At 47.9% G+C, this 25,369-nt stretch overlaps 1 long non-coding RNA gene across 1 annotated transcript in view; it reads left to right on the forward strand.

Moving 5' to 3' along the window:
- LOC132825282 (uncharacterized) overlaps positions 1-23,437 on the forward strand; it is a 63,077-nt gene extending 39,640 nt beyond the window's left edge. Inside the window, exons 6-7 of the long non-coding RNA XR_009645770.1 lie at positions 19,900-20,020; positions 22,528-23,437. This is a non-coding gene — a long non-coding RNA (uncharacterized LOC132825282). The remainder of the gene's footprint in view (positions 1-19,899; positions 20,021-22,527) is intronic.
- Positions 23,438-25,369: the final 1,932 nt, after the last annotated feature.

The following is a 25,369-nucleotide window of genomic DNA, read 5'->3' on the forward strand; positions in this document are numbered from 1 at the left end:
GGTAATACGTTCTGATCAAGCTAAAAGATACGGCATCCAGGAGGAGCTAGTCAACTGGATATAACTTAAACTTCACGGTAGGAGACGGGGGTAGTTGGAGACATTTTGTTTTTCTAACTGGAGGTATAGACAGTCCACTGCTGTTTTACATTTGTATAATTGATTTGACTGAGAATATTAGTTTCCTGGTAAATATGTTTGTGGATGGCACTAAAGTTGGTGTTATACTGGACAGTGAAGAAGGTTAACTATGAAAAAACAGGATGAACAGTAGTGCTGGGATAGTGGGCTGAATTTCTCAATTTCTCAAATACATCAATAAGGTTTGTGAGACATGACCTACCCTTCACAAAACTGTGCTGGCTATCCCTCAGCAACTTATTTTTCTCCAGATGATTATAAATGCGAGCCTCTTTTACAAGCCTTTCCAACACTTTACCCAGAATCGAAGTAAGGCTCACAGGTCTATAATTACCCAGGGTTGTCCCTACTTCCCTTCTTTGTCAAGGGGGCAACATTTGCTATCCTCCAGCTTTCTGGCACTATTCCTGTAGACAATGATGTCATAAAGATCAAAGCCAAAGTTTCGGCAATCTCCTTCCTGACTTCCCATAGTGTACAAGGATCAATCCAATCCAGCGCAGGGGACGTACCTATTTTCGCACTTCCCAGAATTGCTAACACCTTTTCCTTCTGCAGTTCAATCCCATCTACTTATGGACTCCACTACCCTGGGCTAAAGTCGTTGGTTAAACAACTTTCCTGTACTTCTCATGGTTTTCTAAACCTTTATAAGGTCACCTCTCAGCCACCTACTCCCAGTGGGAATGCGAAGGACAATGACTTAAATATTTCTGCTCGTGTTCCTGCCACTACTTTGCCACAATGTTCTGGGATACACTTGTTCAGGAGCTAAGGCTTTCTCTACCTTTTGTGTTCTAAATCCTCAAGCACCACCTCTTCTGTAATGGAGACTCTTTCCAAGCCATCACTGTTTCTTTCCCTTTGTTCCCTAGTCTTTGTCCACAGTACGTTCTGACATGAAACGCTCATTTAGGCTCTCTCCCATCTCCTGTGGTTCGACACTTGGATGGCCTCACTGATCTTTGAGGAGCCCTAGTGTCTCTCCAGTTGCTTTTTTGTAGTTGTATGCTGTAGAAAATAATTTACATTATCTGCCAAATCTATCTCATTCCCCCCTCCCTCCGCCCCCCTCTCCCCCGCCACCATGTTGCTTTCCAGCTTATCCAGCCTCTCCGAATCTGTCAAACCCTCCAGGATCAGTTACATCTTCGTCAATCTTTGTTCCATTTACAGTTTCAGGAAACACCTCCCAGATCAGGACCATCAGAATTCTATACAGCGTTCCAAAGCTGTGCTGATTATTCCTAATCAATCCTTGCCATTGCAAATGCATGTAACTCCTGTTCCACAGAATCGCTTCCAACAATGTACGCACCACTGACATCAAGCTTCTTGGTGTTTATGTCCTTGTCTTTTCCTCGCAGACTTTCCTAAATACTGATACAACATTAGCCACCCTCCAGGCACCCTGCTCACCACCCGTGGTTGTCAGTGATAGAAACATCTCTTTATGGGAGCCACAATTTCTTCCTGAGCTTCACACAATATCCTTGGATGTACTTGATTAGTTCCCAGGGACTTGTCTCCCTCATATGCATTTAAAAAGCTCCAGTACCTCCTGTTATGTGGAGTCTTGTGAAGACATCACTGTTTATTTCCCTGACATCCCCTGTCTTTCTCCACAGCAAGTTCAAACATGATATTTTCGTTTAGGATCTCACCCATCTCCTGTGGTTCCACGCTTTGATGGCCCCATTCATCTTCAAGGAGTCATAGTCTGCCCCTAGTTAATCTTCTGTTGTTAATATACTTGTAGAATCTCTTTGGATTTTCCTCAGCCTGACCTGCCAACCCTTTTTGTGGTCCTCATTGGTCCTTCCTGATTTCCCTCTTAAGTGAATTACTCCACTCACAATGTTCTTTAATGGATTCCCTTAATCCAGCTGGCTATATGTGACGTGTGTCCCCTTTATGTTGACCAGAACCTCAATACCCCCATTCATCCAGAGTTTCCTACTTGTGTCAGCATTGTCATTTACACTAACAGGACTATGCTGGCTCTGAACTCTCATTTTAACTCCCTTTTGAAAGCTTCCCATCTGCCTGACGTCCCTTTACCTACACATAGCCTCCACAGTCAATTGTTAAAAGTTCTTTACTAATATCATCTGGATTGAGGAAAGGCCAGTTTTGATCTTTAACTTGTGGACCAAGTTTGTCCTTTTCCATCGCTATTTTCAAACCAATACGATTGTGATCACTTTGCCAAAGTGTTGACCCATGAACAACTCAGTCCCTTTCCCTACTTTGTTTCCCAAGGTGAGGTCAGGTTTTACCTCTTCCTGCAGTCCGACCATTGACATTTTGACTGGGACAGTTTTCTTGTACATGCTGAACAAATTCCTCTCAATCAAGCTGTGAACACTCTAGCAGTCCGAGTCTAGGTTTGGAAAGTTAAAATCCCCGACCATTCCAACCCTATCATTCTTACAGATCTCTGAAATCTCCCGTCATATTTGCTGCTCAAATTCCCGCTGACTGTTGGGGGCCTGTGTTACAGTCATATCAAACTGATGACCCAGTCTCATTTCTCCGTTGCATTATTATAGCTTCACTGGGTGATCCCCAGGAATACCCTATCTAATTACTGCTGGAATGTTTTCACTGACCAGAAACTCCAATACCCCTCCTCTCTCACCTCCTGTTCTGTCCTCAACCTTCAGACCCCCTCCCTGTGGACAAAACCCTCACCTTTCATGTCATCTGCAAACCAACAAATGCTACCTTGTGCTTTCACATCGAGTTATAATGTACATAATACTGTTCAAAATAATGAGAGGAATAGATAGAGTCAACAGCCAGAGACTTTTCCCCAGAGCAGGATTGACTGGTATGAGAAGTCATAGTTTGAAGATATTTGGAGGAAGGTATAAAGGAGACATCAGAGGTAGGTTCTTTACGCGGAGGGTTGAGTGTATGGAATGCATTGCCAGCTTTGGTGGTGGAAGCAAAGTCATTGGGGACATTTAAGCAACTGCTGGACATGCACATGGATAGCAGCAAGTTGACGGGTCCGTAGGTTAAGTTACTATATTTTACATTAGGATTAAGACTCGGCACAACAGCGTGGGCCAAAGGGCCTGTTCTGTGCTGTACTGTTCTATTTTATATAATAAACAGCAATGGTTGCTGCACAGACCCCTGTGGTACACCCACTGGTGAAAGAATTTCAAACACAAAACCAACCCTCCACCGTTGTGGATCCAGGTTGTCAAATTGCCTTGGATCCCATTGGTCTGTTGGACCAGCGTTTCATGAGGGACCTTGTCAAGCGCCTTAATGAACTCCATGCAACCGACATCTCCTGCACTGCCGTCATCAACATCCTCAATCGTAATTTCAAATAAAAATCTAAGCTAAATTTGGGAGAGGATCTTACTCTATCAAATCCATGATGAGTATTCCTAATCGATCCCTGCCTTTTCAAATGTTGATTCATTCTGTCCCTCAGAATTGTGTCCAATAATTTCCCTCTCCCTGCTGTCAGACTATCTGCTCTGTAATTACCTGGCCTATCCCTGCTGCCCTGCCTGAACCAAGGAACCACATTAGTAACCTGAAGGTTGGTAGGCTGTCCTGAAAGCCAGAGGGTGGGTAGGCCACCCTGATGCCAGTCACCCCGAGAGCCAGATGGTGAGTAGGCTGTTCTGAGCGCTGTCGTCCTGATAAGGGGTAATCAGGATGGGCTGTCCTAGAGGTGGTCGAAAGGTGTCAGAGCTGCCGAGAGCCAGAAGGTGCGTAGGGGCGGCTGAGATCCGGAAGGCTTGTGGGTTACCCTACACGCTGTCGTCCCAGGGAAGGGGACGGGCTGCCCTAGAGGTGGTCGAAAGGTGTGCTAGGATAGCCCACTGGTCGGAGGCGCAATGGGGTGGGTGAGAGCCCAATGGTACGTAGGGGCAGACCGAGAGCCAGAAGGCGGGTAGCCGTCCTCAGCGCTGTCACCCCGGGCAGATACCGGGGCGGGCTGCCCCAGAGGTGGTCGAAAGGTGATGAGGGTGGTTAGTGAAGACGGAAGGTGGGTAGGCCGTCCAAACCGCTGTCACCCCGGGCGGGTACTGGGTCGGGCTGTCCTAGAGGTGGTCGAAAGGTGTGTGAGGGCGGACCGAGAACTGGAAGGGGCACGGGGTGGACCGAGAACTGGAAGGTGGGTAGGGGCGGGCTGGCTTAGAGTGGTCGAAAGGTGGGAGGGGTGGGGGCTTGCTGGATCTGTATTGTCTGCACTTCTGTATGTAACCATATTGTTGAATGTACAAATGTCATTGTCACTGTCTTGTTAAATGTGGAACTGGGATTTGAGGTTTGTCCTCATCTCCCTGTAAAATGGTTGAACGGTAGGGTTTGGGGCCTAGCTTTGCTGCTCCTCTCCCTTGTAAAATTGCTGTCTCTTGTACAGCTGTAAATGTTTATTGTAAACTGTTTTGTAATTTGTTTAATAAAAAGTTATTATAAACGGAAAAAAAATAAAATAAACAGGAGACAGGCGAGGGTGAGTAGCCAGAGGTCATTGTGCACATCGGTCCACATGGCACAGTTAGTCAAAGGGTTGGGATCCTGTGAAATATATACAGGGAGTGACGAAAGGAGTTAAAAAGCAGGACATCAAGGTTTGTGATCTCCAGATTACTCCCAGTGCCACATGCCAGTGAGGATAGAAATAGAAAGATCGGCCGGATGGAGGTGTGGCTGAGGAGCTGGTGGAGGGGGCAGGGTTTTCAGTTCTTGGATCATTGGGATCTCCTCTGGGGTAGAGGTGACCTGAACAAGGCGGGGCCATGTTTGACTTGAATCAGAGGGGCACCAGTATTCCTGGGAGGAGATTTGCTAGTGTTCAGCAGGGAGGATTCAAACACGTTTCGCAGGGGGTGACCAGTCAAGGAAAAATGCATCAGCCATTGAGAGCAAGTTTCCTATGCAGGATATCCAGGGGCAGAGTCAAGGGACGGAAAAGACTTCTGGTTTAGCGTGCATTTATTTCAATGCACGAGGCCTGACTGATAAGGCAGACGAGCTCAGAGCATGGATTGGCTCTGGAGACTGTGATATTATAGCCATGACAGAAACATGGCTGAGCGAAGGGCAGGACTGGCAGCTCAGTGTTCCAGGATACAGAAGCTACAGCTACAGAAGGACAAGTAAGTGAGGATGGAGATTTGTCCTTTTGATAAGTGAGGGCAGAACAACAGTGCTTAGCGAGGATACTCTTTTGGGGTGATCAAATGAGGTCATATGGTTAGAAGTTAGAAACAAAAAGGGGTTGGTCAGTCTGCGGGGATGGTGTTCTGGATCCCCAAATAGCCAGTGGGTACTAGAGGAGCAGATGAGGAGTGAGGTTGCAGGTACTGATAGAAATAATAGGGTAGTATTGGTTGGAGATTTTAACATCTCCTGTATTGACTGGACTACCTAGAGTGTAAAAGGCCCGTATGGGGTAGTATTTGTCAAATGTGTCCAAGAAAGTTTCCGAGATCAGCATATAGACGGCCCCACTCTACTCAGGCGGGTGCAACACTGGACCTCATCTCAGGAAACGAAGTCAGGCATGTGACTAAAGTGTCAGTTGGAGAGCACTTTGGGTCCAGTGACCACAACTGTCTTAGTTTTAACATTGTTATGAACAAAGATCAGACAGGTCCACAGATTAAGTTCTTAAACTGGAGTAGGGCCAATTTTGGGGCTATTTGGCAGGATCAAGCAGAGGTCGATTGGCTGAACTAAAAATCACACAACACCAGGTTATAGTCCAACAGGTTTATATCGAAGCACTAGCTTTCGAAGTCCAGGTGATCATTCCGAAAGATGAAAACTTCAACTAAATGTGTTTGATATTACATTCCATGACACTTCATTTCTATTACTTTAAATTCATGTCTTAAGATTGTGCTCCACAACCACCTGATGAAGGCGCAGCGCTCTGAAACCCAGTGCTTCCAAATAAACCAGCTGGACTGTAAGCTGGTGTTGTGTGATTTTTAACGTTGCCCATCCCAGTCCAACACCAGCTCCTCCATATCCCCTGGGTCAGTCTGTTTGAAGGAAAAAGAATGACTGGCAAATGGGAGGCTTTTAAAAATGTGATCTCAAGAATCCAATATGTCTCTGTTAGAGTGTAGGGAAAACCTGGCTGATGGGGGATATTGAGGCTCTGTTCAAGAAAAAGAAGGCGGCACACATTGTCTTCGATGTTTCTGTATCTACGTAACCTCTTCCAGTCCTAAAGACACAATCACTTGGTGGAGACTCGATAATCGTTTCAGGTCTCTGCAGCACTCCTGATCTGTAGAACTCGCTGAAAGCCTGTAACTCTCCTGATCCAGTTCCAGACTCACTATCTATGTAACATCGTCCCATTGATAACACCCACCCTTTCAATGTAAGCTCCTCCTGTATCTCCGTCCATTTACTCATCTCCACAACCTTCTCCAGCTCTTACACCCCTACCTGTGTAACCTCACCCTCCCCTACAACCCTTTCCACTTTGACCATTCTGGAGGAGGTTACTAATCTGTGAAACTGTCTCCAACCAAAATTATTGCCCTTCTGGAAAATCTATCAGACACTACACGCTCCACATCTAAATAATCTGCAGAAGTAAACGTTCGTATATCTATAAACATCTTCAGTCACGTCTATCCTCCATATCTCTGTTTGTTTCTCCAGTTTATACAACCCACTTTATCTCTGTAATCTGCTCCATTCACTGAAAACCCTCCCTGTCTGTGTAAACCGCTCCATCCTGCCAACTTCCTTCTCCATGTAAACTGCTCCATCCCTCCCAACCTCCCTATTAGCATGAACTCCTGCAGGCCCTACAGCTCTCCACATTTCTGTAACACCCTGTGGCTCTCTGGTTCTCATTCCCTGTGAAACCACCTCCAGTCCCCACACCCTCCCAGTCTGGGTCTTCTTCTCCAGATCAGATCATTGCTGTCTCTGTTACCTCCGACAATCCTAGTAAAGCCTTCCTAATGTATCTGTTCATTCAGACCCCATCCTCTCCAGCCTCCTGAAACCCCTTCCTGCCATTGTAACCCTCCCTATTTAGAACACAGAACAGTACAGCACAGCACAGGCCCTTCAGCCCTCAATGTTGTGCCAATCTTTTATCCTACTCTAAGATCAATCTAACCTGCAGACCATTCAAAGAACAAAGAAAAGCACAGCACGGGAACAGGATTTTCAGCCCGCTGAGCCTCCGGTGATCCAGATCCTCCGTCTAAACCCGTCACCTATTTGCTGAGGATCGGTAGCCCTTTGCTCCCTACCCATTCATACATCAGTCTAGATACAGTCGTTCTGCCCTAAACCTGCCCCCTCGCACATTGAACTCATGACCCCTATTAATTGAGTTCCACACTCTGGGGGAAGAAAGCTTTTTGAATTCCACCTTGTCTATACATCCCATGATTTTTCAGACCTCAATAAGGTCCCCAGTCAACCTTCATCGTTATAATGAAAGTAATCCGAATCTGTTCAATCTCTCCTCATTGCTAGTGCCCTCTATACCAGGCAACATCCCGGTGAACATCCTCTGCACCCTCTCCAAAGCATGCACATCCTTTTGGTAATGTGGTGACCAGAACTGTACACAATATTCTAAATGTAGCCAAACCGATGTCCCATGACCTGCCAACTCTTGTACTCAACGCCCCGTCCAATGCAAGAAAGCATGCTGTATCTGCTTGACCACTTTCCTGACCTGCATTGCCACCTTTAAGGAACAATGGGCCTGAATACCCAGATCTCTCTGTACATCAATTTTCCCCAGGATCTTTCCATTTACTGTATAGTTGATCCAACACTTTTGAACTGGATCTTCCGAATTGCATTACCTCGCATTTGCCTGGATTGAAGTCCATCTGCCCTTTCTTTGCCAGCCTCTCTAATCTATCTATATTCTGCTGTATTATCTGACATTCCGTTTCACTGTCTGCTACTCCACCAATCTTAGTGTCATCTACAAACTTGCTAATCAAGGAACCGATACCTTCCTCCAAATCATTGATATGTATCACAAGCAGCAGTGGTCTCAGCACGGATCCCTGTGGAAAACCACTGGTCACAGGTCTCCATTTTGAGAAACTCATTTTGCTATCATTCATGTGCTTATCCAAAAGTTACTTAAATGTCCCTAATGTATCTGACTCCACCACCAACACTGGTAATACATTCCACTCACCCACCACACTCTGTGTAAAGAAGCTACCTCTGACATCTCCCCTCAACCTTCCTTCAATTGCCCTATAATTTTGCCTCCTAGTTACAGCCATTTTCGTAATGGGAAAAATTTCAGACCACCCACTCTATGTCTACCTGTCATCATCTCATATGCCTCTATCAAGTCACTTCACATCCTTTTTCATTCCAAACAGAAAATCCCTGACTCCCTCAGCCGTTCTTCATCAGTCCCCCCCTCCAGTCCAAGCAACATCCTGATAAATCTCCACCCTCTTCAAAGCTTCCACATCTTTCCTGTAATGAGGCAAACAGAACTGAACACAATATTCTAATTGTGGTCTAACCACAGGCTATATCGAGCTGCAGCATAACCTCACAGCTCTTAAACTCAAGCCTCCTGCTAACGGAAGCCGACACATCATTGGCTTTCTTAACAGACCTAACAACTTGGGTGGAAAATTTGAAGTATCTCTGGACATTGACCCTGAAATTTTTCTGTTACTCCACGCTGTCAAGAATTCTGCATTAACCCTGTAAAGTTTTTCTGCTGAATCCTTCAATCTTAAACCCTCCCTATTTTGGTATTTTCCTCCAGTCCCCACTACACTCAAACTGTGAAACCTCTTCCAGTCCCTACAATCCTCCTTAGCTCTGTAACCTCTGTAAGCATGTGGTCGTAGTCGAGTGGTTTAGGCGATGGGTTAGAAATCCATTGGGGCTTGCCCACACAGATTCGAATCCTGCCCAACAGGGCGGTGGGGTTGATTAGTGCAGGTGTCTGGGGATGTTCTCTAAAGTGCTCTGCGAGAAGGTGTCCTGTGTCCCCAATGTAGAGGAGATGAGGAGACAGGTCGCTTTCTCACAGCGTGCTTTACAAAACATCTCCAAGACACCTGAAAATCAACCGAACACCCTGTTACCAAACATTTCAACTCACCCTCCCACTCAGCCGAGAACATGCAGGTCATTGGCCTCCTCCATCACCACTCCCTCACCACCCGACGCCTGGAGGAAGAACGTCTTTTCTTTTGCCTTGGTACTCTTGCACCCTATCAATGTGGACTTCACCAGTTTTCTCATTTTCCCTTCCCCTCCTTACCCTGTTCCAACCTTCCAGCTCAGCACCGCCCTCATGACCTGTCCCACCTGTCATCGTGCTTCCCACCAATCCGCTCTCCCCTCCTCTCTGTCCCAACACTCTTACCCCCATTTCCAACCGCCTACTGCACTCTGAGCTACCTTTCCCCCAACCCCACCCCCTCCCATTATCTCTCCACCCCGTGGCTTCCAGCCTCATTCCTGATGCAGGGCTCCAGCCCGAAACGACGGCTTTCCTGCTCCTCAGATGCTGCCTGACCTGTGCTTTTCCAGCAGCACACTGTCCACTCTGATCTCCAGCATCTGCAGACCTTACTGTCTCCTGTTTATCAGATGAGTCAATGGAGTGAGGAATAGCTGATGGAGATTAATTTAGATAAATGTGAGGTACTTCATTTTGGAAAAGCTAATCCTCACAGGACTTATACACTTCATGGTAAGATCTTAGGGAGTGTTGCTGAACAAAGAGACCTGGAGTGCAGGTTCGTATTTCCTTGACAGTGGAGTCGCAGGTAAAAAGGATAGTGAAGAAGGCGTTTGGTATGCTTTCCTTTATTGGTCAGAATATCGAGTATAAGTGTTGGGAGGTCATCTTGCAGCTGTACAGGACATTGGTTAGGCCACTGTTGGAATATTGTATGCAATTCTGGTCTCATCCTTATTGGAAGGATGTTGTGAAACTTCAAAGGGTTCAGAAAAGATTTACAAGGATGTTGCCAGGGTTGTAGGATCTGAGCTACAAGGAGAGGCTGAACAGGCTGGGGCTGTTTTCCCTGGAGTGTCAGAGGCTTAGAGGTGAGCTTATTGAGATTTATAAAGTCAGGAGGGGCATGGATTGGATAAACAGACAAGGTTGTTTCCCTGGGATGGGGGACTCCAGAACTAGAGGGCATAAGTTCAGGGCGGAGAGGTGAAAGATTTGAAAGGGACCGAAGGAGCAATGTTTTCACGCAGAGGGTGCTGTGTGTACGGAATCAACTGCCAGAGGAAGTGGTGGAGGCTAGTAAAATTACAACATTTAAAAGGCATCTGGATGGGTATATGAATAGGAAGGGTTTGGGGGGATAGGTGCCGGGAAATGGAACTAGAATGGTTATGATATCTGGTTGGCGTGGACGAATTGGACCGAGGGGTCAGTTTCTCTGCTGTACATCTCTATCACTCTATGACTGCAATTGTTTTCCACTGTTCATTTACTGCCTGACATTTCAGTCTGTTTCCTCTGTTTATTTTGGTCAGTTCTCCTCTCAAACTCATATAATTGGCTTTGTTTCTGATGCCCGGGTTTGCTTTACGATCCCTTGAAAACTTGATAATCTTTTTGAATTCCACTATATTGCAATCTCATGGAGGATCTCTGTGTTACATCACACCTTCAGTCAGCTTCATCACTCAATTTCGATCTGAGATCATGATATCCCTAGCCATCTGCACAATATGTTATTCAAAGAAACGCTGACAAAACACATTTAGAGAAGGAGCTCGGATAATATCACTCATGCCAGGCTGACTGTCCCGGATCATGCAAAGATTGAAGTCTCCCAAAGCTATCATAATGCCTTTGTTACAAATACCAGTGGAATCCTGTTTAATGCCGGGAGGAAGAATGAAATGCTGCTAGGCAGCCTAAGAAAAAGTTCTTCTGCTTGTGTTTGTGACACATGGGATCCAGAATTCACATCGTCTGAGGCCAAATGCTTTCTCTGTAATGCTATTTTTATTGATTACTATCAGGGTTACCCTCCTGTACTCCTATTCTGCCCGGGATCCCACAAGGTTGTGTACCATTGAATATTTATGTTCCACTTTTTTTCACCCTGTAACCACATCTCTCTGCTGACTAAATCCCATTTATCTCTGTGCCACAAGTCTATTACCTTATTGCAGATACTTTGGCAATTCCAAAAAAATTATAATTTATTCTTTCCCACAATGTGCTGTCACAAACCGATTCACTGATGTACAGTTTTAGTTTAACTCTGTCCCTTCCTGTTCCTTTCTGCTTGTCTTCAGCCACATCCCCATGCTGTTCCGATGCATCACTTTTTCTCTTTGGATTTGGAAAGGTCCTTTCATCTGAAACCTGTCCCTGCATCCTCCATATGAGCTTAAAGCTCTGTCTATAAATCTACCGACATGATTGGCCAGGACACTGCTCCCAGCAGGGTTGCTTTTAATTCACTCGTGGGATATTGCTGTCTCTGGCAGGCCAGCATTTCATGCCCACCTCCGAGCTGCCCTTGAGCTGAGTGCCTTGCTAGAACATTACAGAGGGTAGTTTAGAGTCAACGCCATTGCTCTGGGTCTGGAGTCATGTGTAGGCCAGACCAGCTGCCTACCACTGATTTCCTTCCTGAAAAGATATTGAGCATTCAGATGTTTTTCCCTACCACCGGCATTAAATTCTGGATGAACAGGCTAGTGAGAGTAACATTAGGCCATCGCCTGTCCCATTAATAGCTCCCTCATCCCTGAGTACTGATCTCAGTGCACCATGAATCAAACCCCTTCTTCTCGACCGTGGTTTGATCCTGACATCTTCCAGCACTCTGGTCATATCACACAGTAACTCTCCATGTAATATCTGTCACTGTGAGGGTCTAATTGCTGCCGGTGACTGCAGCTTTTGTAGTTACTCCAGATCCTGAGCCAACAGAATTCTGCACTCCAAGCAGACCATGCAGGCCAGGGATGGAGAGTGGGGTTTTCCAGATCTCTGTGGGACTCAGTGTCATTCTCCATGTGTAACCCTCACTGTATCAGTCTAATTTCCCATTCTGTCTATTTCTCCATCTCCTGCATATATTCAGGACATTCCTGACTCATTAAACATTCCAACTGCTGGGTGTTTCATCCATCATCTCATTGAACACAGTTGGTCAGCCAGAGGGTAGGGAGATCTGGAGTCTTCAATAAATCCTGCAGTGAGGTAAGATCACTCACAGTGAACAGAACAGAGCGAATTTAAGGGATCGAAGTTTGGTCTGGAAGACATGACACAGATACAGTGCTGAAGGGTGAACACAGAGCATGAAGGTCCCAGGCTCAATCTCCACTCTCTTGTTAACTTTCATCACTGCAGTTCTGAGCCTTCCTATGACAATACAGGAAGTTCACAATTATCAGTCCAGGCCTGTGCTGTTTTAGTGAGCATCAGGACACCATAGGGGAAAGAAGGCCTCCCTTAAGAAGGTAGTATTGAAACCTGGGATCTTTCTGTTCCGTCACCCCACTCTCATATGGTCTCTTGTAATGTGATAGGGTCATACAGCAAGGAAACACACCTTTTGGACCATCTCATCTGCACCAGTGTCTTGAATGGTTGTAATTGCCAGCAAAGTTCCTATTTCTGTAACCTCCACCTCTCCCATTATCCTGCTGTATATTTGAAACCTACTCCAATGCTGACGACTCTCGCTATTTGTAAATTGCTCCAGTCTCGATAACATGCCCATCTCAATCATCCCATCCTGCAGTCAGTACAATAATCTCTATTTCTGTGGTTTTCCACAATAACTGCAGTCCATCCTGTCTCTGTAAAATCCTCCAGCCTGGATCAAAATACCCACCTATGTACCTTCCTCAAGCCCCAAGAGAACGTGATATCACTGTAACCTTCTGCAGGCCCAATCACATTCCTGTCTCCTGGCCTACAGAAACACACGACGTCTGTAACCATCTCCCATGCCTACCAACCTTCTTATCTGTGTAAACATCTCCAGACCCTTTTCCAGCGGTAACAGCACTCCCCATCACTGTGTGCTCCTACCTGCACCTCAAACACCCTCTCTTTGTGTAGCTCTGCAGTTTAGGGTGGCATGGCGATTCATTGGTGTGCACTGCTGCTTCAAAGACCCAGGTTCGATTCCAGTCTTGGGGGACTGTCTGCATGGAGTTAACAAATTCTGTCTGTGTCTGCATGGGTTTCCCCCAAGTACCCCATTTTCCTATCACAGTCCAAAGATGTGCAGGTCAGGTGAATTGGCCATTCTAAACTACCCAGAACGTTAGGTGCATCATTCAGAGGAAAATGGGTCTGGGTGGATTACTCTTTGGAGAGTTGGTGTGGACTTGTTGGGCTGAAGTGCCGTTTCCATAATATAGAGAATCTAATAAAATCTAAACTCTCCCTCTGCGTTCCATATAACTGACCCTAAAAATATCGCTTTAACAATTAAACATCCCAGTCTCTGTAAACTCCAACAGTTCCAACATCCCTCCTTATTGGTGTAACCTGAAACCCTCTCAAAATGTGGACAGCCCACAATCCTCCCTATATGTGTAGTCCTCTCAGGTCCCTGCATTACTCTCAATCTGTAGAACCCAGTCCAATGTCTGTGACTCTCCCAATCCAGTTCTAACAAGACTCACTATCTGTGTAACATTCTCCCATCACTATCACCTACCCTGTCAATGTCAGCTCCTCGAGTATCTCCATCCATCTTATCATCTCCATAGCCTTCTCTAGTTCTTGTAGCCTTATCTGAGTAAATGCCACCCTCATCTATAACCCTCCCTACAGCAGGTACCGTTCCACAGATTCATCACCCTCTGGCTGAATCAATTCCTCCAGGTCTCTATTCTAAAGGGTCCTTCCTTCACTCTGAACCTGTGCCCTTGGCCCATCGTCTATCTGCCTAGTGAAATCATCTCCCCACCCCCGTTCACTCCATCTAAGGCCCCTCAGTATTCTGTAAGTTTGAATGAGATCCTGCCACCTCCGCCTCTGAAACTTCATCAAGTACAGACTCAGAGACTTCACCTGCTCCTCATATGGCAAACATTTCATCCTGGGCTCTTTCTTGTAAAACTAGTTCTTGTACCCACTAACATCCTTTGTCCAGACTGTTAATGTATAACATGTACAGCGTGGCCCTAACACTGACCCCTGCAGAGTTCCCCTCGTCACCAGTTCCCATTGTGAAAACGACCCCTTTTTCCCTACTCTGTCGTCTGCTAATCAGCCAATCCTCTATCCACACCAAGCATTTAGTTCTGAAACTGAAGTATCATTTCACAAACCCTGCTGGATTTGTTTTCCTGTCTGGCTGTGAACAAGCAGAGTAGATAAAAGGGAGGAATGGTTTGTTGGGATTTTCAGAAACCTTTCAACACAGTCCCACTGAAGAGGTGGATAAGCAATATTGGCAAATGTGGGATTGGAGGGAATATACTGACATGGATAATTCTTTCACTGAAAACTAAGTGGGAATAAATGGATTAGTGTTTGACCCCTATCTATTCACAAAAGGATTCGATGCATTTGATGGATGGACAAAATCTACTGCTTCAATGTTTGTTGCTGACACAGAACGAGATGGGAATGTGGATTGTGTGGAGGAAGCAAAGGGGACATGAACAGTCCATGAGTTTCCCTTGTACAAATTCACTGATGGGATGTGGCCATCACTTGCTCAGCCATCATTACGTTCCCATCTGTAATTCCCTGGAGAAGGTGCTGGTGAACGGCCTTCCTCACCCACTGCAGTCTTTTAGGTGTAGGGACAGACACAGTGCTGGGAGAATGGAGCGTGGCTTGGAGGGCACCTTGAAGATGCTGATGTTACCGTGCACCTGGAACTCCTGTCCTTCCAGGTAATAGTTGTTCTGCGTTTGTGAAGTGCTGTTGAAAGGGCCTTCCTGAGTGACCTCAGTGCCACTTGTAGATTATTTATTTATTTAATCACTCGTGGTCATGAGCATTGTTGGATGTATTGTTGATTTGGAGTTGTCCCTGAGAAGGTGGTGATGAGCTGTCTTCCTGAGCCACTGCACCAGCCGTTGGAACTGTTGTTATCTGTGTCCCCTCCACCAGGCGCTGCAACACTCCTCATGTCTGGAACTGCATGCAGACAATGCAGCTCTTCCTTTATATGTGACATCCTCCTCTGCCGACAACAGTTTTTGTTCATCAGAATGTCTCACCACCTCCATTCCCATCTGTGTTAGTGATCTCTCAAATTTCTTTATTCTTGTTCAAACTTCTGATCACCTACAACGTCTTCCTTTCTAAATTTGTAACCCCTCAGTATCTGTAACTCTGCATATAACTGTATTCAATGACAGCACAGGTTCCCTTCCTTAAATCTCTGTGAATTAGATTAGACTTACAGTGTGGAAACAGGCCCTTCGGCCCAACAAGTCCACACCGACCCGCCGAAGCGCAACCCACCCATGCCCCTACATTTACCCCTTACCTAACACTACGGGCAATTTAGCATGGCCAATTCACCTGACCCGCACATCTTTGTGACTGTGGGAGGAAACCGGAGCACCCGGAGGAAACCCACGCAGACACGGGGAGAACGTGCAAACTCCACACAGTCAGTCGCCTGAGTCGGGAATTGAACCCGGGTCTCCAGGCGCTGTGAGGCAGCAGTGCTAACCACTGTGCCACTGTGCCGCCCCCAGGGGCTGGTTGTGCTAAATTGGTAGTTTTCATCCTCCGTATCCATTCTTGCTCGTCCAGCCCCTGCAACCCCACTATTTGGAATGCTCCCATTCTCTGTACCTCCTTATATCCTGAGGGTCCTTGAACACCACGAGTGCTTCAAACATCTGCAACCCCCAGTTACTGCGAGTCTTCTAATTCTGTAACATACAACAGACTCCAGTACCACACAACACTTCCTGGCTGTCAATTTGCATTTTTTGGAGTCTACACATCTCAGTAAGCAGCTCACAAAAAGAACTTTAGACTCTACAAGGTTCCGTCCCCACCTCTCAATTTCCTTTGCCTCCCTCAGTGCCTGAAACTCTCCCTGTATCTTCCAGTAACCTGCTTTAGACACTACAGGTCTGCCTACCTCTCCAGACAACCTGTTCCATCCCATACAGCTCGCTCAATCACTGCAACATTCTCTGCGCACTCTCAGCTTCCTCTCTCCCACTGTCTTCCACGCACAGTGGTGATCCTGTGAGGGAGCAGTGTGGAATGGGATGTTACACATCTCAGCTGAAGCTTGAGGCCTACCAATACCTGGGAGTCACAAAGGGAGAGACCTGAGAAAAAGCAGCACAGAGCGGGAGAATATAAATCAGCAGTGAGTATCGAGGCCGACTGGGACTTGGAGTTGGAGAAGCAGCAGAGGAGGAGGCTCGAAATTAGCACCGACTCACAGAGGGGGTGGCCAAAAGAGAGAGCAACTTGGAGCAGTAGGTTGAGGCTAACACAACTGGGAGTTACAGAGACAGCAAAGTGGGATGATATCAGCACTGAGGATAGAGGCCTAATCGTGTCTGGGAGTCACAGAGACAGTGACCCTGTGAGGGAGCAGAGTGGAGTGGGAGCTGGAGGATTACATGTACCTGGGAGTCACAGAGACGGTGACCCTGTGAGGTAGCAGAGTGGAGTGGGAGCTGGGGGATTACGCGTACCTGGGAGTCACAGAGACGGTGACCCTGTGAGGGAGCAGAGTGGAGTGGGAGCTGGAGGATTACACGTACCTGGGAGTCACAGAGACGGTGACCATGTGAGGGAGCAGAGTGGAGTGGGAGCTGGAGGATTACACGTACCTGGGAGTCACAGAGACGGTGACGCTGTGAGGGAGCAGAATGGAGTGGGAGCTGGAGGATTACACATAACTGGCAGTCATAAAGACAGTGACCCTGTGAGGAAGCAGAGTGGAGAGGGAGATGGAGGGTTACACGTCCCAGGGAGTCACAGAGACGGTGATTCTGTGAGGGAGCAGAGTGGAGTGGGAGCTGGAGGATTACATGTACCTGTGAGTCACAGAGACAGTGACCCTGTGAGGGAGCAGAGTGGAGTGGGAGCTGGGGGATTACGCATACCTGGGAGTCACAGAGACAGTGACCATGTGAGTGAGCAGAGTGGAGAGGGAGATGGAGGGCTATACGTCCCAGGGAGTCACAGAGATGGTGATTCTGTGAGGGAGCAGAGTGGAGTGGGAGCTGGAGGATTACATGTACGTGGGAGTCACAGAGACAGTAACCCTGTGAGGGAGCAGAGTTGAGTGGGAGCTGGAGGATTGCATGTACCCGGGAGTCACAGAGACAGTGACCCTGTGAGGGAGCAGAGTGCAGTGGGAGCTGGAGGATTACACGTCCCTGGGAGTCACAGAACTGGTGACCCTGTGAGGGAGCAGAGTGGAGTGGGAGCTGGAGGATTACACGTACCGGGGAGTCACAGAGCTGGTGACCCTGTGAGGGAGCAGAGTAGAGTGGGAGCTGGAGGATTACACGTCCGTGGGAGTCGAAGAGACGGTGACCCTGTGAGGGAGCAGAGTGGAGTGGGAGCTGGAGGATTATAAATCCCTGGGATTCACAGAGACGGTGACCATGTGAGGGAGCAGAGTGGAGTGGGAGCTGGAGGATTACACGTCCCTGGGAGTCACAGAGACAGTGACCCTGTGAGGGAGCAGAGTGGAGTGGGAGCTGGGGGATTACACATACCTGGGAGTCACAGAGCTGGTGACCCTGTGAGGGAGCAGAGTGGAGTGGGAGCTGGAGGATTACACGTACCGGGGAGTCACAGAGACGGTGACCTTGTGAGGGAGCAGAGTGGAGTGGGAGCTGGAGGATTACATATACCTGGTAGTCACAGAGACGGTGACCCTGTGAGGTTGCAGAGTGCAGTGCGAGCTGGAGGATTTCACGTGTAGGAGTCACAGAGACAGTGACCCTGTGAGGGAGCAGAGTGGAGTGGGAGCTGGAGAATTACACATCCCTGGGAGTCACAGAGACAGTGTCCCTGTGAGGGGGCAGAGTTGAGTGGGTGCTGGAGGATTACATGTACCTGTGAGTCACAGAGACGGTGTCCCTGTGAAGGAGCAGAGTGGAGTGGGGATTGGAAAATTACAAATATCTGGGATTCACAGAGACAGTGACCCTGTGAGGGCTCATAGTGGAGTGGGAGCTGGAGGATTACAAATCCCACGGAGTCACAGAGACGGTGACCCTGTGAGGGAGCAGAGTGGAGTGGGAGCTGGAGGATTACATGTACCGGGGAGTCACAGAGATGGTGACCCTGTGACGGAGCAGAGTGGAGTGGGAGCTGGGCGATTACACATACTAGGGAGCCACAGAGACGGTGACGTTGTGAGGGAGCAGAGTGGAGTGGGAGCTGGAGCATTTCATGTATCTGGGAGACACAGAGACAGTGACCCTGTGAGGGAGCAGAGTGGAGTGGGAGCTGCGTGATTACACATACCTGGGAGTCACAGAGACGGTGACCCTGTGAGGGAGCAGAGCGGAGTGTGAGCTGGAGGATTACAAATCCCCGGTATTCAAAGAGACGGTGACCCTGTGAGGGAGCAGAGTGGAGTGGGAGCTGCGTGATTACACATACCTGGGAGTCACAGAGACGGTGACCCTGTGAGAGTGCAGAATGGAGAGGGAGCTGGAAAATTACAAATCTCTGGGATTTACAGAGACAGTGACCCTGTGCGGGACCAGAGTGGAGTGGGGGCTGGAGGATTACAAATCCCTGGGATTCACAGAGACGGTGACCCTGTGAGGGCTCAGAGTGGAGTGGGGGCTGGAGGATTACAAATCCCTGGGAGTCACAAAGATGGTGACGCTGTGAGGGAGCAGAGTGGAGTGGGAGCTGGAGGATTACACGTACCTGGGAGTCGCAGAGACGGTGACCCTGTGAGGGAGCAGAGTGGAGTGGGAGCTGGAGGATTACATGTCCTTGGGAGTCGCAGAGGGTTGTTAGGTAGAAGTAACACTCAGGCAAATGTAAGATGGAAGTAACACTAAAATGTTAGATAGAAGTAGCTCTCAGGCTGATGTGGCCAGGGGGCCCCAGAGGGGAAAAACAGACACGAGGTCTGAGGAAGATAATTGAACCAGTGGAAAAGTACTGAAAGAGCAGTAAAACTTGAAAAAACAGAACAAAGGGGCCATCTGGTACATAGCAAGTTGAGCTAACTGATAGCCGAATAAGGCATGTTAGAACACTGATAAGAGACTGGGGCCAATGGCAAACTATAGAACCGACCATTACCAAATAAGGGAACGGTGCAGGAATAAGGGGGGTATAAGAATAAACAACTTAGAACAAAGGATTAGAAGGCGCCTTCTCCAGCGAGCCTGATACCTTGCTGTAACTCGATTCTCTCTCGAATAAAGCAGTCTGTTTCTTAGAATCTGACCCGGTGTCTCATTCCTCCGAAACGAACACGGGGATGGTAGAACCGTCCTAACAGATGGTGACCCCTGACGTGCGGAGGGAATGGAGACACGCTTGTTGGCAGGGGTTGAGAGCCGCCGGGCGGCCGGCCATTCTGAACTGGGTCCGGGGACGCCCTTTGCATGAAGGTCTCCAGTAGACATTGACCACTCTAAATTAGTAGTTGTTCCGACGTCTCGAATACCTTTGCCAACCTAAATTGCAGAGGTGAGTAGACGACAGAGAATCGCTTTGTTCTAAGTGCGAGTCCTTTCGGTGTGTTGGTCGTCCCGGAAAAGCCAGAGGTATTGGACACGGTGAATTTCTTTTTTATTTGTCGCTTTCTATAGTGAGAAGAGTGAGTCCTCTAGGTGTGCGTTGGAACAGCCTTGCAATTTAAAAGTCCTAGAGTCGGTGAGACCTCCAGGTGTGCGTTGAAACACCCCAGCAATTCTAAAAGTCCTGGAGACGGTGAGTTATTTATCTTTGGTCTCTTATGGTTATAAAAGCGAATCCTCTAGGTGTGCGTTGGAACACCCCTGCAATTTTAAATTCCTGGAGATGCTGAGGCATATGTTTATAGTCTCCTATCGTTAGACAAGTGAACCGTCTAGGTGTGCGTTGGAACATCACTGCAGATCGAAAGTCCTGGAATCGGTGAGTAATATTTTTTCATTCACTTTCTCTCCTGGTGGTGAGTCGGTGATTTCTCCAGGTGTGCGTGGAAACAACTTTGCAATTTCAAAATCCTGGAGGTAGGAGGCGGGGCGATTGTGTATTACGGACCGCACGGCTCCCAGAACGAGAGTTGGGTCGTAGGCTAGTATAAGACGCGGGTACTGGGGTTACAGGAGTATAGACCCATGCGCTGACGGACTTGGGGAGTGGGAAGCTTCCACTGCGCTGACAAAATAACGGACGTAACGGCACGAGGGGACAGCGTGTTACCTAACGGGACGGTTAGATCGGGTGGTTGACGGGATTTTTATAACGGTCGGTGACCTTTGAGACTGACACAGATGTCGATTGAGAGGTTTAATTACGGGCCCCCCTAAACTGGTGGCTATGCGCCCAACACCCAGGAGTGCCGTGGTGGAGAGAGAGACAAAGACAGAGGACAGGGGACAGAGACAGACACAGAGTTCCGGACAGAACGACTGTGTGTGTGTGAGAGGGAGTCTGTTTATGAGAAAGATAGAGTCTCTGAGTGTGTAAAAATCTGTGTGTGTAAGTATTTCTGTGTTTGTAAAGGTCTGTGGGAGAGAACAGAGAGAGAGAGAGAGAGAGAGAGACAGTGCGAGACACTAACAAAGGACTGCTCGGCCAGCAGACAGTTTAACACTTTGTGTTCCGGCTTAAATTCATCTGCTTGTTAGTGAATGAATGTCTGAGTGCTATCACCTGGAGCTTGAGTCCCTGGACTTTTTTTTGAATGTGATTTTTTATGATTGCTTAACATGATTTTTTTCAGGTTGGAGATTTTATTGAGATTGAGTGGAGATGGGAAAGATTAGTTGGTAACTGATATTGATATAACTGATATAATAATCTGAGTGGGTCTGTGGAATTAAGAAATTGTGTGTCATATCCCAAGGAGAGAGAGAATGCGAATGCTGCTGAGCACTAGCAGACCGTGTCTGTGAGAGAGATAGATAGAGAGAGTAGGGCAGCACGTTTGAAGTAAACATTTTGGGAGTACAGCCTGCAAAGACTTTAACCCTTCGTGAACTGATTCAGATGCATCTGTTTGTTTGGTGATTATTTTCTTGGTTTTGTTTCTAGAGCCTGAGTTCCAGGACTGCTGTTTAAAGTGATTTCTTTTTATGTGAACTTAACATGATTTTTTGAGGCTAATAACTTCTGTTTTTCTATGAGTCATGACTCCCTAACTACTTTTTTCTTACTAATCTCTTTTATTTTTACATAAAAGCAATATATGAAGGACAGGAGTACATAAGAAAACTAATTTTGGATCTAAATTAGGGTACTAAATCTGGGTGATTACAGTGGATTTCAAAATTGGGAACTGTATGCATTTTACATTTTAAATATTAAACACTGAATACATGGGCGTACATATATAAATATGTTTACAAGTTAAGAACAGGCCTTAAAGTTAGTCAAGCATGAATTGATAAATTGGTGTTTGAGCATATGGGAAGATAGGAACATTGGAAAATTTCTGAAAAGAAAGAAACAGGGAAGAACATAACGACTTGTCCATTTCGGGAAGTGTTGATAGGGGACAAGGAGATTGGGTTTGTGTGTGACCCCCTCGCCAGTGGGGAGGTCGGAACATTTAAAAGGAAATGACGATCCTGGTTGAGAATCCGATAGGATTGTCAGAACAAGTTAATTTATTTTTGAGGCCCAGTCTGTATTTGTGGGCTGAGTTAATGTCTATTTTGAATATACTATTTACTGCGGAAGAAAGGAGACTTATATGGGGATGCTGGATAGGGAAAGATACGGAAGATAGAAGGGTGGAGTGGGATAAAACCATTAAATGAATTGTTAGGAGGGGCACAGAAAGTGTTTGTAAAGAGAGAAATGACGAGTGACAGGAGCAGAACGCATAAATGATGGTAGCTGCGGTTGATGAGGTAATTAGGAGAAGAATGCAACCAAAAGTGAGCAACCGGAGCAGCAAGTGATAGCATGTGGGGCAGAGAAGTAAGGGGATAGGGAGAGATTCTCTTAGCAGAGAAAGGAGGGGTCTGCACTATGTTTGGTGAAATATGTTGTACTTCAATAGCGAACAATACGGGCCCAGATGGGAAACTCACTAAAACGCTAAGGAAACTGCGTGCTCTGGCCTCTGAACTGAAGCTGCAGTCAGGGGTCAGTAATCCTGTTATAGATTGGTTGAGTAAAACATTCGGGAATTGGGGAAGTATGTTGGGACAGTTAGCCCTGGGCCTGAGCATTTCTGTTGCTATTTTTATTATTTGTGGTTGCTGTTGTATCCCCTGTCTCAGGACCCTTATGACCCGGACTATCGACCGAGCCCTTACAGACAAGGACGACCACCCCTCTTCGCCCCCACCTTATCAAGCCGTGCAGCAGGGATGCGCGGGCGCTCCCTATGCGACAGTGAGCATGACTGGATTGGAGATGGAGGGGGACCACCCGCCCCCATGTTACGACTTTTGAGTGTTTATGTTTGTTATGTTTATTTCACTGTTTCTCGTGCCTTAACGATTGTATGCGAGCTGGAGAGGCGCATAGAGTAGGGATTTTGCGGCGCGGAATGCTTTGTGTACTTGTATGCTGCTTAGGGACTCCTTTCCCTTATAACTGTGTCTCCATAGACTCAGACAAGCCGGGTAACGCCAAGTGGTCGGTCTTGCAAATGAGTGACGGAGGGGCACTCACCGACCCGCCCGGCCCTGACTGCTGCGCGCGTTTGCTGTATTTGTGGCCTCTCTGAGGCCAAGAGGGGGAATGTTAGGTAGAAGTAACACTCAGGCAAATGTAAGATGGAAGTAACACTAAAATGTTGGATAGAAGCAGTAACACTAAAATGTTAGATAGAAGTAGCTCTCAGGCTGATGTGGCCAGGGGGCCCCAGAGGGGAAAAACAGACACGAGGTCTGAGGAAGATAATTGAACCAGTGGAAAAGTACTGAAAGAGCAGTAAAACTTGAAAAAACAGAACAAAGGGGCCATCTGGTACATAGCAAGTTGAGCTAACTGATAGCCGAATAAGGCATGTTAGAACACTGATAAGAGACTGGGGCCAATGGCAAACTATAGAACCGACCATTACCAAATAAGGGAACGGTGCAGGAATAAGGGGGGTATAAGAATAAACAACTTAGAACAAAGCATTAGAAGGCGCCTTCTCCAGCGAGCCTGACACCTTGCTGTAACTCGATTCTCTCTCGAATAAAGCAGTCTGTTTCTCAGAATCTGACCCGGTGTCTCATTCCTCCGAAACGAACACGGGGACGGTAGAACCGTCCTAACAGGGTGAACCTGCGAGGGAGCAGAGTGGAGTGGGAGCTGCTGGATTACCAATCCCTGGGATTCACAGAGACGGTGACTCTGTGAGGGAGCAGAGTGGAGTGGGAGCTGGAAGATTACAAATCCTTGGGAGTCATAAAGACGGTGAGCCTGTGAGGGAGCAGAGTGGAGTGGGGTCTGGAGGATTACACGTCCCTTGGGAGTCAGAGAGATGGTGAACCTGTGAGGGAGCAGGGTGGAGAGGGGGCTGGAGGATTACACGTACCTGGGACTCACAGAGACGGTGACCCTGTGAGGGAGCAGAGTGGAGAGGGGGCTGGAGGATTACACGTCCCTGGGACTCACAGAGACGGTGACCCTGTGAGGGAGCAGAGTGGAGTGTGAGCTGGAGAATTACACATCCCTGCGAGTCCCAGAGACGGTGACCCTATGAGGGAGCAGAGTGGAGTGGGAGCTGGAGGATTACACATACCTGGGAGTCACAGAGACGGTAACCCGGTGAGGGAGCAGAGTGGAGTTGGAGCTGGGGGACTACACATACCTGGGAGTCACAGAGACGGTGAAACTGTGAGGGAGCAGAGTGGAGTGTGGGCTGGAGGATTACAAATCCCTGAGATTCACAGAGACAGTGACACTGTGAGGGCTCAGAGTGGAGTGGGGGCTGGAGGATTACAAATCCCTGGGAGTCACAAAGACGGTGACCGTGTGAGGGAGCAGAATGGAGTGGGAGCTGGAGGATTACACGTACCTGGGAGTCACAGAGACAGTGACCCTGTGAGGCAGCAGAATGGAGTCCGACCTGGGGGATTACACATACCTGGGAGTCACAGAGAGGGTGACCTTGTAAGGGAGCTGAGTGTAGTGGGAGCTGGAGGATTTCACGTCACTGGGTGTAACAGAGACGGTGACCCTGTGAGGAAGCAGAGTGGAGTGGGAGCCGGAGAGTTACACGTCCCGGTGACTCACAGAGACAGTGACCCTGTGAGGGATCCGAGTGGAGTTGGAGCTGGAGGATTACACCTACCTGTGAGACACAGAGACGGTGAAACTGTGAGGGAGCAGAGTGGAGTGGGAGCTGGAGAATTACACGTCCCTGGGAGTCACAGAGAAGTTGAAATTGTGAGGGAGCAGAGTGGAGTGGGAGCTGGGGGATTACACATACCTGGCAGTCACAGAGACGGTGACCCTGTTGGAGAGCAGAGTGGAGTTGGAGCTGGAGGATTACACGTCCCTGGGAGTCACAGAGACGTTGACACTGAGGGAGCAGAGTGGAGTCGAAGCTGGAGGCTGACACGTACCTGGGAGTCACAGAGACAGTGACACTGTGAGGGAGCAGAGTGGTGTGGGAGCTGGAGGATTACACATACCTGGGCGTCACAGAGACGTTGACCCTGTGAGGTAGCAGTGTGGAGTAGGAGCTGGAGAATTACGTACCTGGGTGTCACAGAGACAGTGACACTATGAGGGAGCAGACTGGAGTGGGAGCTGGAGAATTACACGTGCCTGGGAGTCACAGAAACGGTGACCCTGCGAGGGAGCAGAGTGGAGTGGGAGCTGGAGGATTACACGTCCCAGGGAGTCACAGTAACGATGACCCTGTGAGTGAGCAGAGTGGAGTGGGAGCCGGGGGATTAAACCTGCCTGGGAGTCACAGAGACGGTGACCCTGTGAGGGGGCAGAGTGGAGTGGGAGCTGGAGGATTACACCTACCTGGGAGTCACAGAGACGGTGACCCTGTGAGGGAGCAGAGTGGAGTGGGAGCTGGAGAATTACACGTCCCTGGCAGTCACAGAGACGGTGACCCTGTGGGGGAGCAGAGTGGAGTTGGAGCTGGAGGATTACACGTCCCTGGGA

Source organism: Hemiscyllium ocellatum, chromosome 20, assembly GCF_020745735.1.
Source record: "Hemiscyllium ocellatum isolate sHemOce1 chromosome 20, sHemOce1.pat.X.cur, whole genome shotgun sequence".
Lineage (NCBI taxonomy): Eukaryota > Metazoa > Chordata > Chondrichthyes > Orectolobiformes > Hemiscylliidae > Hemiscyllium > Hemiscyllium ocellatum.